Source organism: Narcine bancroftii, chromosome 13, assembly GCF_036971445.1.
Source record: "Narcine bancroftii isolate sNarBan1 chromosome 13, sNarBan1.hap1, whole genome shotgun sequence".
Lineage (NCBI taxonomy): Eukaryota > Metazoa > Chordata > Chondrichthyes > Torpediniformes > Narcinidae > Narcine > Narcine bancroftii.
This window is the reverse complement of record NC_091481.1, coordinates 60,538,402-60,553,063: the sequence shown is the minus strand read 5'-3', so window position 1 is coordinate 60,553,063 and position 14,662 is coordinate 60,538,402. Positions and strand designations below refer to the sequence as shown.

Below are 14,662 nucleotides of genomic sequence, written 5' to 3'. Positions count from 1 at the left end.
ATAGCCATTGCCAGCCAAAGATCTATTTAACACTACAGACAGGATAGGCATATTAGTAGCATACCAGACTCTCGTGGCTCTCTCAGAAGTGAATACAGTTAAGATCACAAGAGAGAAGGTACTGGAGAAGCTACCGTATTTGACAACATACAAGACCCACTGGCATACAAGGGCTCTCCTCTCCCAATTTCAGCAGGGAATATTAATAATTTAAGAATTAAAACATTTTTAGTCTACATGTTTTCATGTATTTGGGTAAGCAGGTCCACGTTTTAGTGTATTATGGGTAGGCTAGGTCTCACGAGACCATGTTTTATTTGGCGTTGTTTCATTGAAGGTGAATGCTAGAACGAACAGGTAAATGTATGTTCTATGTCCAGGATGGCGGCAGTGGTGTTTGTGGGGGGGGGGGGGGGGGGGCCTGGTAGTTAGGAGTGGCAGTGGCACTCGGGGTGGGGGTGCACTTTCAAGTGGTGCCCCAGGTCCTGGAGGGGATCCCTCCATCCCCAATACCAGGTCCCAGCGGTAATACTAGGTGGCCAGCAGGGGATCCCGCCCTTCCTGATACCAGGGCCAGGTGGCAACACCACGGTCTCCAAAATGTCACCTTCCCATACAAGACCCGAGACAGCTTTCGGGTGATTTTTTGCGGAAAAAAAAATGATGCGATCAAATACAGTAAATGGTCTATGGGTAGGTACTTCTCCCGGAGCAGATGGATGAAGTGAAGAAACATGGTGAGGAGGTCATGGATAATACAAGGATTAATGAGGAGGTAGTGTTGGATATATTGAAAAAGATCAAGGTGGATAAATCTCCAGGTCCTGACAAAATATTCCCTAGGACCCTGAGGGAGGTTAGTGTACAAATAGTGAGAGCATTGACGGAAATATTTAAAATGTAATTGGGGAGGACTAGAGGGTGGCTCATGTTCCACTGTTCAAAAAAAGATCCAAAAGTAAACCTGGTAATTATAGACCTGTATGTCTGATGTCAGTGGTGGGTAAATTAATGGAAAATCATCTTAGAGATGGTATATACAACTATTTGGAAGGACAGGGATTGATTCAGAATAGTTAGCGTGACTTTTTACGGGCAGATTGTGTTTAACAAATCTTAAGAGTTTTTCGAGAAGGTTACTGAAAAGGTTGATATGGGGAAAGCTGTGGGTGTTTCTATTTGGACTTTTGATAAGGTTCCCCATAAGAGGAAGGTGGAAGTATTAGGTATTAATGAAGAAGTAGTGAAAAGAAATTAACAGTGGTTGGATGGGAGATGCCAGAGAGTAGTGGTGGAAAATTGTTTGTCGAATTTGAGACCCGTATTGAGTGGAGTGCCTCAGGGATCAGTGCTGTTTGTCATATATACAACAATCTAGATGATAGGGTGGCAAATTAGATTAATAAATTTGTAGATGATAAAGGTTGGCGATGCTGTGGACAGTGAGGAAGATTATCAAAGCTTAAAGGGGTGATATAGGACAGTTAGAAGAGTGGGCTGAAAGATGGCAGATGGAGTTTAATACTGATAAATGTGAGGTGCTACATTTTGGTAGGACTAATCAAAACAGGTCATACACGTTAAATGGTAGACAATTGGGGAGTGCAGTGGAACAAAGGGATTTAGGAGTCAGGATACACAATTCCCTGAAAGTTGAATCACATGTAGATAGGGTGGTGAAGAAGGGATTTGGTATGTTGGCTTTCATAAATCAGAGTATTGAATACAGGAGTTGGGATGTTATGTTGAAGTTGTATAAGGCGTTGGTGAAGCCAAATGTGGAATACTGTTTGCAGTTTTGGTCATCAAATTATAGGAAGGATATAAACAGAATAGAGAGAGTGCAGAGGAAGTTTATTCCCTGGAGCGTAGACGATTGAGGGGCAATTTGATATTCAAAATTATGAGGACAGAAAGTCAATGTGGACAGGCTTTTTCCATTGAGAATGGGGGAAAATTCAAACAAGAGGGCATGGATTGAGAGTAAAAGGGAAAAAGTTTAGGGGAAACATGAGGGGGAATTTCTTCACACACAGGGTGGTTGGTGGGTATGTGGAATTAATTTCCAGCAGAGGTGGTAGAAGCAAGATCAATGTTAATATTTAAGGAAAAGTTGGATTGGTATATGGACAAGAGAGATATGGAGGGTTATGGGCTGAATGTGGGCCAGTGGGACTAGGTGGGAGAAATTGTTCAGCATGGACTAGAAAGGCCGTACTGGCCTATTTCTGTGCTGTAAATGGTTATATGGGTTCTGTAAAGATTGTGGAAGCATTGGAGTCTAGCATGGTTCCAGTGACTAGAGGATTGCAAATGTTACTCCACTTGGAAGGGAACAAGGCAGGAGAAAGGAAATTATAGTCAGAGTCTGCCCCCAGCTCAGATGGGAAGGGGGAAGAGAAGAGCTAAGGTAATTGGGGACTCATTGGTTAGGAGTGCAGGTAGTTTTGAGGAACTAGACAGAGGCTCCTGGATGGTAATTTCCCACCCAAGTGCCAGGGATGTCTCTGATCGAGTTCATAGCATTTTGGAGTACAGATGAGATCCTGAAGATGGAATACAGAAAGTTAGGAAATAAATTAAAAAGCAAAAACTCAAGGATGTTAATCTCAGACTGCTACCAGTGCCACGCACCAGAGAGGGTGGGAAAAGGAAGTTGTGGCAGTTGTGGCTGAAGAGTTGGTGCAGGAGTTCAGATTTCTGGAGAAATTTCTCTTCTGGGGAAGTTCTGATCTTTTCAAAAAGGACGGGCTGCAGATAAACTGGAAAGGGACCAAGATCCTTGGCGGCAGGTTTTCCAGAAGTGTTGAGAAGGGTTGGATCAGAATGTGAGTGCAGAGATTAGGGAAGAAGGACAAAACATAAATGTAGCCAGTTAGAGGGGCTGAAATGTGCATTTCAATGATAGGCATAATGGGACTACGATGTTGTGGCGGCTACAGAAACATGGCTAGAAGAAGGTCAGGATTGGCTGACTCAGGTACCGACCGGGGTTTAGGTGTTTTAAAAGGAGATAGAAAGGGGGAGGAGGTGGGAGTGGGATTACTGATCAGGGATAGTATCATGGCGAAGGGAGTACGCTGCAGAGGGAGTGTCCCCTGAGTCGATGCGGTCAGAAGTAGGAAGGGAACTATCACTGTCCTGGGAGTAATCTATAGGCCCCCAAATAGACCTCAGGACACTGATAAGCAGGAAGATTTTGGAATGGTGCGGGAAATAAAGGGTTGTAGTTATGGGCAATTTCAACTTCCCAAATATTGACTGGCACCTCATGACTGGAAGAGGGATGGATGCGACTGAGCTTGTCAGTTATGTTCAGGAAGTATTCCTGACACAGTAGTGGACTGGCCGACGAGAGGAGAGGCCATACTGGATTTAGTTCGGGGTAATGAACCTGGTCAGGTAGTGGACCTCTCGGTGTGTGAGCGACCACAACTCTGAGCTTCAACATAGCTATGGAAGAGGATAAAAACAAGACAAATCGGAAAGAGTTTGACTGGGGAAAAGCTAATTATGAAGGGTTGAGGCAGGAACTAGCGAGAGTAAATTGGAAACAGATGCTTTTGCATTTTATTAATTTTTGTCCCCTACCTGTTTTGCACAGTTTACTTACATTTCTTCATTTGTTTACGTGTATGTTGAATTTTTTTTTGTCCACAGCAAAAAGAATCTGAAGGGTTTATGAACTGTGTCATGCAAGTACTGACAATAAATCTGAATCAAGGATTACATAAAGAAAGCCAGGGAATGGGGCTGAGCAGATGGATCAGTTTATGTCTAGAATGTCAGTGCAGATTTGATGGGCCAATGGGCGTATTTCTGTTCCTTTATCTGGTGATCTTTTGAACTCCACGTTCATGCTCTATTTGAAAAGCACTATATACAAAGACAACAAAATTTAATATCCAAATAACTGCCACTTGGCACCATTTTATGACAGTATGCCGAAACATTCTGATTTATGAAGTTCAGAGAACAGAGTGTTCTGCTGCCAAATGAAAACTATATTAAATGAACTCTCGGCAGTTACATTTTTAAGACTGCAAAGGATGATATTTATTTGCTGAAAAGTAGTTTAAAGGCTGACCAAATTGTAATTATTTTGGGCTGGTGTGCTTTTCTACTTTTCTATGAATAGGTGATTTTACCACAAGAATGGAAAGATCTAGTTGATACTCCTGCATGAAACTAGTTACCAACTACCAAACACCATGCAATTCTTCCCAGGTGTAGTAACTGAATGAAATTAAACTAAGTAACACTTCATGAATCTTAGAAATCACAACACAAGACCTTCAGTCCAACATGTCCAAGCCGGCTTAAAATCAATTATCCACTTGCCAGTGATCCCAGGAATCAAACACTAATCAGCCTTTAAAGTGGCAAGTGTAAAAGCAATATCTGCTCAACACTGGCGCCAGATAACGTCATCTCATGCCAGGAATTGCTGGCCTCGACCCCTCATATAATCCCTGGTGTCTGTAGATGCCGGCGTTGAGATCAGACAAGGACCTATTCCAGGACACTGACTGGCTGATTAACTGGGATGCAAGTGTGAAAGGGACTTAAATGTCCTCAAGTAATCGATCCAAGGGAAAAGTCCAGATGTTGATCAACCACTACTCCCCCACCCCACCAAAAAAAAACCCAAGGTTTAAACACTCCTGATTTAGAAGTTTCATCAATTCAATTGAGTTGGTCAAAATTATTAAAGGATTCAACAGGATAAGTACAAGGAAATTTTCCTTTAATGGAAAATTGCAGAGCAGGAGTAATTTTAAATCCTTGATATTTCAGAAAGGAATCTTGAAGCAATTTTATTTTCAAACAAAAACTAGAAATCTGGAATACTTCCCAAAGGCTATGGAAACTAGGTCAATTGGATATTTTAATTCAGATTGAAGTACATTTTTGTTTGGCATGGATAACAATAAATCCACAAGGGTGTAAATTGAGAAAATGTACAGTTCAACCATCAACAAACTAATTCAATGCTTCAATGGGCTCAATGGGCTAAATGTTTCCTTGTATTCCTGAAAGCAGTGGCTAGTAATACTCAAAATTAGGACAAAATACAGTAAAACCCTGTTATCCAGAATTCAAGCAACCGGCAACCTCAAGCAACTGTCAAAGAAGAAGTTTAATGAATATGCTTAACAAAGGGTTAACGAGTTAGGTGAGAAAACACAGTAGTTGCCTTGTAACATGGTGGGAATATAAATGCCTTCTAACATGACCTTCTCTTTGCTGCAGTGAGATGACTCCACAAGAATGTAAATACACCTTGAGTAAGGACATCCTGACATTTCCCAACCGTCTACAGACACCACAAGAGTACATGTTGTGTAAAAACAAGAAAGCACCAGCTGTGTGAAACTCGTAGGGTCTTGCGTAGACTCTTGCCCAAGTGTGTACAAAAGTGATGAATACTCCTTATGCTTTGAGTGGGGCTCAGTGCAGAGAATAAATTACTGAACTTTCTTGGTACCCCTCACTCCCATTAGCATTATCTTATCAAAGTTAATTAAACTGTTATATGCTTAATTGGTTCTGCTGTTTGTTTTATTACACGACTTTCACAGCAACCAGCAAAAAAAACAAGGAAAATAAATACGTTGACATTAATAAAAATTAAAATAAAAGCTTAAAATTGTAAATGTTCTCTGAAGAAACAAACTTTTGGTAAAGATGGGAGCAAATATTTAGCCAGCGGAGTCACTTGGTCATGCTTTGCTTGGAGCAGCTGTTTGAATGAAGTTTGAATAAAGTTATGTTTGAATAAAATGGCATGCCCCAGGTTGAAGAATTGGTTGATGCCACTCACCATTGGGCTGACTCTCTTAAAAAGTGTCTCCTTATTCCTGCTTTTTAAACTTTATTAGTATATATTATTAAGCATATTAGTAAAGGGGAAGGTGGGGTTAATTACGATATTATCATTTGTCTTTTGGGCAACTCTGTGGAGGTGGGGTGAGACATACAAATGCAGCGATAGTTAAATGTTTTTTAAAAATGTGACTAAAAATAAAGTAAAATGTGTTATGGTTCATGAATTTATCCAAGTGATGTTTCTTCAGTGCAAGTACAGTATAGTATTTCTGTCTTTTAAATTGCTTATTCTTAATCCAGGTGTATTTGTTAGGCAATGTAAGAGCAAGTATCAAGCAATCAGAAAACTCACATCTGGGATCTAGCAATCCCAGGGGTTTTACTGTAAAATAGGGTCCGAAGAACCTCAACTGGTTCAAGTGCAACAATGATGCGTTGTGCACTCAAGCGGCATCTTGTTTCCAAAAATGTTAAATTAAGCCATACTCTCCCAGATAGATTTAAAAGCATGGGAGTTATTCCTACGATCCAGTATCAAACAACTATTCTATTAATGTGTTCTTTTCAGAAGCTCATTCACATAAAAGAATAAAGCAACTAAAAAAAATCAAAGCAGCAATGAGGAAAATATGCTAAACCAATGAGAATCTGTAAGAAAACCAGGTTAGTCTTGAGATGTCCACAATCAAAATATTAACCCATCAGCACAAAATATGCAATAATTAACCCTAAAAAATTTTTAATCAAATTCTGTACCTTCAAGTTGGTCGTGGGCACTTTCAATGTTGTCTTGTCACCACAAGCTCTCAGTCCTAGACGTGCAAATCAAAAATAAGTGAAAAAAGCATCTGAAGACCTGACACTGGTCATCATCCGAAATGCAACTTCACTGCCCATAGATGCTCAAACTTGGTACTGAGTCTAGAAATCTCAACCTCAAATTTCAGAAATTCAACATTTACACAAACGAAGGATAGTTATTTGAGGGGAAAAAAATCAGGTTTTGCTAAATAATAAAGTAGGATACAGAATGCAGACAAGTGGCAGACAAAATTTGACATAGATAAAGAGTGAAGTTGTACACTTTGGGGAAAAAGAACAATGAAATATAGCCCAAATGGAACAAAAAATTTTGCAAGTGGAACTTGTATGCAAGTGTGCCCAATTTTAAAAGTGACAAGCAAATTAAGGGGACAGTTAGTAAAGCAACAGAATTTTGGGCTAGAAGACCAGAAGAAACCACACCCATTAACAATAAGTTTAAGGACCAATTGTTGGAAGGAGATGAAGAGCTGGGGGCAGAATTGGTGAAAATTATTTTGTAAAGAGTGGCAATAATCTAGAAGGGAGAGGTAAACAGTCACTTGACATAGAATTGCACAGGCAGTCACTTGAGAAGAGAAATTTGCAAAGGTACCAAAATGGGACTGATTTGATTACTTATTAATAACAAACATGGATGCAACAGGTCAAATCAACCTTTCTGATGCTCAAATTCTGTCTTTTACAAAGGATTTCATATTTAGAGAATATTTCAAGCAGAGGCTATTCAAGAAGACATGTCTGATCATAGCCAGATGATATCAGGCAACCAATCCTTTTCCTGCACAAATCTCAATTCTATTTCAATAAATAAATGCACAGTTCGAAAGTGCCCTTCATGTTTTTTTAAAGCTATATTCTAGAATACATTACTCAATTCTCTACAAAATAGAACCAGAAACTTGACAAAGTTGGCCTGTATAAATGAATATGGATGACATTTGACAATGAAGATTTTGCTTCCTGAATACTTTTGGGTCTATTTTAGGGATTTTGGGCTACTGATCCTGAAGTTAACCTTAAAACTTTCCTATCATGTACCTTTTTTTTTTAAAAAAAAGATGCAACATATTTTTGTGATTTCATGTCATATTTTTAGTCTACAACTACACAATCCCTTATCCGGAACCCTTGGGGAAGAGTGTGTTCTGAATTTCGGATTTTTACAGATTTCAGAAAGCCCACCCGAATTGTGCTGCTGCCTCCCCTCCCACCCGCCCGACTCACGCTGCCAGTCCCCTGCCCGCCCGACTCACTCTGTGGGTCTCTCTCCCCACTTGCCGGATTTTTGAGCTTTCCGGATTTTAGATGTTTGGATAAAGGATTGTGTCCCTGTACTAGTATATTGCAAGTGGTTTTGGCCAGTCCAAGCATGCCGGAGCATACATTCAGTGCCAGTGCTATGAAAATGTTTTAGAACCATAGAATATTACAGCACAAAAACATGCCCTTCTGCTCTGTGCCAAACTATATTTCTGCCAATCCCGCTGACCTCAACCCAGTCTATAACCCATCATGCCCTTCCCATCTTTGTACAGTACAACTCCAATTATCCGAAATGGTCAGGACAGGACCCATTTCAATTTTTTTTTTAAACGGAGAACCAGTCATTTTTTTAAAAAACAGCCCAGTAGCAACAGCAAATTACTTGTAACAGTGTTTATACAACAAACAACAAGGGAAGGCTTTTTAAGCATTAAAATAAAGTTTAATTTCCAACAAAGAAATTATGGCCACCAACACTTCCCCACTGAGGTCCCGCTGCTGCCATTACAGGGGGTCCAATGTCCCCAGTCAGTTCAGTTCCAAAAAAAATTCAGATAAATGAGGATTTCAGATAATCCGAGTTGTACTGTATTCAAAATTTTTCTTCAATGTCAAAAATTGAGCCCACAATCACTACTTCAGCTGGCAGCTCATACCACATTCCCACTACTGTATATAGAAATTCCCACTACTGTATATAGAAATTCCCCCCACTGTTCCCCTTAAACATCTGCATTTTTCCCTTTAATCCTTGTCCTCTGGTTTGTATCCACCAAACCACCGTGGAAAATGCCTACTTGCACTTGCTCTTTCCCCCTCAATTTTGTAAATCTCTATCAAATCCCACATCATTCTTCTCCGCTCTAGAGAAGTGCTAACCTGTTTAACCTTTCCCTATAACTCAGTTCTTCAAGTCCCAAGAACACCTTAGTAAATCTTCTCTGAATTCTTTCAATCTTACTGATAACTTTCCGGAATTTGGGTGACCAAAACTGCACACAATAATCCAAATGTGGCCTCACCATCGTTTTATGCAACTTTTCCATAACATCCCAACTCCTATACTCAATACTTTGATTTATGAATTCTAATGTGCAAAATCCTATCTATGATCTGTTTATATCAGTCTATCAATCTCTTCCAAAACTCTTTCACTTCCCGTCACCTCATAATTAAATCTGCTACTGAATTAGATTTTAAATGAGCTGTTAACAAGTTTAGCTTAATAAGTTATTAACACATTTGGAGCAGTAACCCTGGGGGAACATGATACAATTTCCCAGCTACTCTATCAAAACCTCTTGTATGTTTGAGTACATTCTTCTTTCTTTGGCTTGGCTTCGCGGACGAAGATTTATGGAGGGGGTAAAAAGTCCACGTCAGCTGCAGGCTCGTTTGTGGCTGACCAGTCCGATGCGGGACAGGCAGACACGATTGCAGCGGTTGCAAGGGAAAATTGGTTGGTTGGGGTTGGGTGTTGGGTTTTTCCTCCTTTGCCTTTTGTCAGTGAGGTGGGCTCTGCGGTCTTCTTCAAAGGAGGCTGCTGCCCGCCAAACTGTGAGGCGCCAAGATGCACGGTTTGAGGCGTTATCAGCCCACTGGCGGTGGTCAATGTGGCAGGCACCAAGAGATTTCTTTAGGCAGTCCTTGTACCTTTTCTTTGGTGCACCTCTGTCACGGTGGCCAGTGGAGAGCTCGCCATATAATACGATCTTGGGAAGGCGATGGTCCTCCATTCTGCAGACGTGACCCATCCAGCGCAGCTGGATCTTCAGCAGCGTGGACTCGATGCTGTCGACCTCTGCCATCTCGAGTACCTCGACGTTAGGGGTGTGAGCGCTCCAATGGATGTTGAGGATGGAGCGGAGACAACGCTGGTGGAAGCGTTCTAGGGGCCGTAGGTGGTGCCGGTAGAGGACCCATGATTCGGAGCCGAACAGGAGTGTGGGTATGACAACGGCTCTGTATACGCTTATCTTTGTGAGGTTTTTCAGTTGGTTGTTTTTCCAGACTCTTTTGTGTAGTCTTCCAAAGGCGCTATTTGCCTTGGCGAGTCTGTTGTCTATCTCATTGTCGATCCTTGCATCTGATGAAATGGTGCAGCCGAGATAGGTAAACTGGTTGACCGTTTTGAGTTTTGTGTGCCCGATGGAGATGTGGGGGGGCTGGTAGTCATGGTGGGGAGCTGGCTGATGGAGGACCTCAGTTAGTTACTTTTCATTTACTCTGCTCCAAGGAGAATTATCCCAGTTTCTCTGCATCAGTTCAACAAGTTGCTTTGGCCTGGGTATGCTTGGAAGGCTTTGAAAATTCATTTTCTGCACTTGCACTTCTTCCCTGTTGATCTTGGTGCATAGAATAGAACTTGTGTGATTTTTCCATTCTGAAGCATCTCCCTACCTTCCAGGAGTGGCCGTTCACACAGGTACGACTAAAACCTGAAATATTCGTATCGGTCCACGTGTTTATAAAGAATATTGGAAGTGCAGTAATTAAGGAGGCAGGACTTGCAACGCCACTGCAACATCGACCTTGATGTTTGGCGAACATGGGACGTGCAGCACCACTGCAGCGAAACGTGAATCACGACCATCAAAAAAAAGCCCGTTGTTCATGGAATGGCTGCAATTAACTTTAGACTGCAGGTGGCCTGGGAAATTTACTAGGGTCAAGAACGGAAATGACATCATTCCCATTGCGAGCTTTTTACACAGCATGTATTCTGGGAAAATGGCAATAATTTAATGGACGAACATGGTGAAAGGTTTCACCAGGACAATGCAACATGGAAAAGCAGATTCAGTGCAACTGGGATCCATCAATGTCACCAACTATTGTTGGGATACTGACAGAAGAGGCATCAGATGTCGAGAACAAAAATCAGCGGCAAAACATTTTTAGGGCAGTTGAACTAACAATGTGTCAGCATCATTATTGCGATTCAACAAATTATTCAATAAAAGTTAATGGTTCTCCAACTATCTACGTGATACAGCAAATCTGAAATTATTTTTGTGTTCAGCTTCAAGTTGTCGATCATAATTCCCCTTTTTTCAGGAAGCAAACCATTTGAAAAAGTTTGTTGTCCAGTATTATGGGACAAACTCACAAATCCAAACCATTTCAAGTCTCAGTTGATTTTACATACATCTTGCAATTAATGACCAAGTAAAAACTCTTGCTTGGTATTATTTGGATATAACACTGCTGATCAATTCAGTGTAGAACTTAAAGCTGTCCTTGCCACTGTCATCTAAACCCCCTGTGGAATGTTAGTTACTAGGGCATGGAGACAACAGACTGCATTGCTAGAATCTGAAGAAAAAACCCTGCTGAGTGTGTTGAGCAGCATTAGTGGAAGAAAAAGCATTGTTGAATGAAGTTGCTGTGACACAGTCTATCAACCCAGAATATCAACAGTTCTTTTTCTCCAACTGATGCCATTTGATCCATTAAATTTCACGGGCAGATTGTTTTTTGTGACAAGAGCACCCCAATTTTTACTTCCCTGGATAACCAATGGCATTTAACCATTTGCTCAAATGGTTTGTTAGGTGAATGCAACATGCAGGTTGGTTTCTGGCTCATTCTGTGATGTACTTCAGAATGAATAACTGTAGCCAGAAGAACTCAATACTCCCAAATCAATGGAAAATAAATGAAGGAGTGAAAGACCAGTAGACAAAAGTTTAACTTCTTATTCTTGTTTAGCAATCTCATCAGGGAAATGTATGGATGAACGTTTAAGCAAACACCCATCACACCGCAACCATTGGGAAGCAGCCTGAGGACAGTCATCTAGAGCTTCTTCCCCTCGGCCATCCGATTTCTGAACAATGCACCACAGACACTACCTCACTTACTCTTATTTTCGTGCTAATTTATTATTAAATGCAATTTTATTGCAAGATTTGCTCTGTAACGCTGCTGCAGCAGCAAAAAAAAGTCATCACACGTTCATGACGATAAACTCAGACTCTGATACTTTGTACCAGGAACATTACTAAGGAGCTGCAGAACTATATCACGACCAAGAGGGTTTGAGTGAGGTGGATGTGGGAGGAAGAGAAAAGGACTGACATACTGGTTTACATTGTACAGAGGGTAGTTACACCTAATCCATTTCTGTTTCAGCACATCTGGAAATGAACATTAATAAAACTGGAGAAAGAATTTAAAAACATCTCCTTGAGCAAGTGAAAAAGTATGGCTGATGTGGGATGAGTGGATTTTCAAACAGCGTCTGACACCTACCGTATATGCTGACGTATAGGGTGACCACGAAACTTAAAAATGTCACATCAAAATCAGGGTCTCAGCGCCACCATTATCTCTCTAGCCGTCTGCTCCAACTCCAGTACAATCTAGCACATCCTGTTATCAACAAAACTTCAGCAAACCCTGCAGAATCCATCAGCCCAGTCCAACTGCTGTTGGCTCTGTACAAGCTTTAAGAGGCCTGTTATAGAAGTCGACGGTAGTTTACTTTAAAATATGTTATTAAAATTAAAACCTTTACTGGGTAATTTGGTGTTAAAATATAGTGATTTTCCTTTCAGCATTCACTGGTCAGCGTTAAGTGTCAGATTTTTTTGTGGGGGCGGTGGCTGTCTTATACAAAGGGTATCGCTTAAAACCTACATTTTAGGTGGAAATTTTGGGGCTGTCATGTACGATAGCAAGTTTCAAGATAATGATTATTAGGAGCCATGAGTATGATGATATATCCAGAGGATATTGACATCAGGTAAGATTAAAAGATCTCAGCCTAATCAAGAAGTTTTCCCCAGTGTGCTCATCAAGGTTCATTTACAATTTATTTGGTGTCCAAGTTCTGATGCCTTGTGACTTGAAACTTAAAACTTGCTATTTACTTCTATTCAATTAATCAAGGTTGATTTGTGCCTCAATTCCACTCATCCACAACATATTCACATTGCTTTACATAACTACCAGTACTTAAAAATTCAATTGCTTCCCAGATAAATTTTAAAAAACGAAAACTCCTTTCTTTAACACAGCAAAAATAAAAGCGTGAATGAAATGTTTAAATTACTGAGGCAAGTTCAAGTAATTTATTTTTCTTCCCTTTGGGCACCTATAAAAGTCAAAGATTTTTTTTTTAAAAACTGGTTAGTTTTGACTTCCAGAATGTGCGTGGGAAGAAAACACCCATGAGAAAAAGTTCTGAGTATTTTTAAAAATATTTAATGATTTAAAGAATATGATCATTAAATGCTTTACCCTCTCAAGGGGATTGTGGCCAGTTCACTGCTGAGCTAGAATGCATTACAAGGCACGTTCAATAACAGTTACCAAAAGCATGGTCAAAGTGAAATTCTGGAACAGTTTCAATACTGATGAGTTAGAAGTGGAATTTCAGTCTTTTTATATAATACTTATTGATCTGGGATATGAAGAATTTGGTTTATTATTTGCCACTCCCAAATCGCAGAACAATGATAGGAAATTTTTTAACCTGGAAATAATTTTCAATCCACCTGCATGAATTCGCCCATCGTTATTGAATGAAGATCTACCGGGACCAATGCCTGAAGAGGGCGCACCAAATCAGTGAACCGGTGCAGACTCGAAAGGCCAACGTGGCCTGTTTCCGCTCCGTAAATGGTTATATGGTGAAATGCTTTTTCATGACGGTCACGTGGATTAGCTCGGCTCTCCCGGTCAGTTATTTGCGCATGTTGACATTGCCAATTTTTAAAAACCAAAAGAGGAATTACAATATTTTCCTGGGTAATTAACAAATTTTAAATATTCTTTGATCGTCAACATTGAATACTCCACGCAGTTTTACGGAGAATTCAGTACAGAGCTCTGCATCAATAACAAAAGAACATAAAGAGAGTAACACAACTAATTATGTCATCACTCAACAGGCATCATTTTTATTTCCAGCATCATTAGTTTCCCTCACTAAATGGCACAAACGAAGGTACATATTTTTCAGAGATTGGCATACATTCAATACCTCCCCCCACCCCCCCATGCATCCAGTGCAGTCCATCCTTTCAAATGCCTTTTACTTTACGGCAATGACAAATGATCTACAGATGTACTGATCATGTCATTCAACCTATAACCAGCTGGGATTTAACTAGTTATGTTATTAGCAGACAACCCACAAAAGGAACTGGGTAACTGTGCCCTATGTATTATTTACCAATGGGTCCTTCAAAATAAAGTCAAATGTCCCTGTGAAATGTTCCAGGCAGGCTACAAAAAGGGTGATACTGCTCACCGCAAGAAGAAGTACAGATTCAGATATGCACTAGGTTGAGGAGCTAATGGTACATTGTTGGGATTATGATTCATACCCTGTCAGAATCCCACCTAAATGTCTGAAAAGGCCTAATCGGATGATGACAAGAGCATCTGTGGAGAGAAATTTAGTTATTTATCAAATGAAAGATCTCCAACTTGTAAAAGATAGAGGTTTCTCTCCACAGCTGTAATTTGACCAGGAATTCCAGATTTTAGTTTAAACTTCCATTATCCACAGTTTTTCATTTTTATCTTTATCGACGCCAGTGATGTTGATACATCAAGTTAAGAGAATAGTCGATCAGTTTCAAACTTAATACAGTAAAACCCCAGGTATCGGAATTCAAGCCACCAGCAAAAAAAAGGCATTTGAAAAACTGAAATAAATAAATAAGTGTAAATCTACACTCTCTCTTGTGGTGAGCAGCAATTACCATTTTTGTATAAACACAAACTTTTGGTG

At 40.3% G+C, this 14,662-nt stretch overlaps 1 protein-coding gene across 7 annotated transcripts in view; it reads right to left on the bottom strand.

Annotated features, from left to right (window-relative positions):
• The window catches only part of LOC138748720 (SUMO-conjugating enzyme UBC9), a 55,178-nt gene that overhangs the window by 24,159 nt on the left and 16,357 nt on the right, over nucleotides 1–14,662 (bottom strand). For 6 of the 7 annotated variants that reach the window (XM_069909368.1, XM_069909367.1, XM_069909372.1 and 3 more), the window contains exon 2: nucleotides 6,586–6,641. The exons of the other annotated variant lie outside the window; for it this stretch is intronic. The gene's annotated coding sequence lies outside the window, so the exon portion shown is untranslated. The remainder of the gene's footprint in view (nucleotides 1–6,585; nucleotides 6,642–14,662) is intronic. 7 annotated transcript variants of the gene reach the window in all.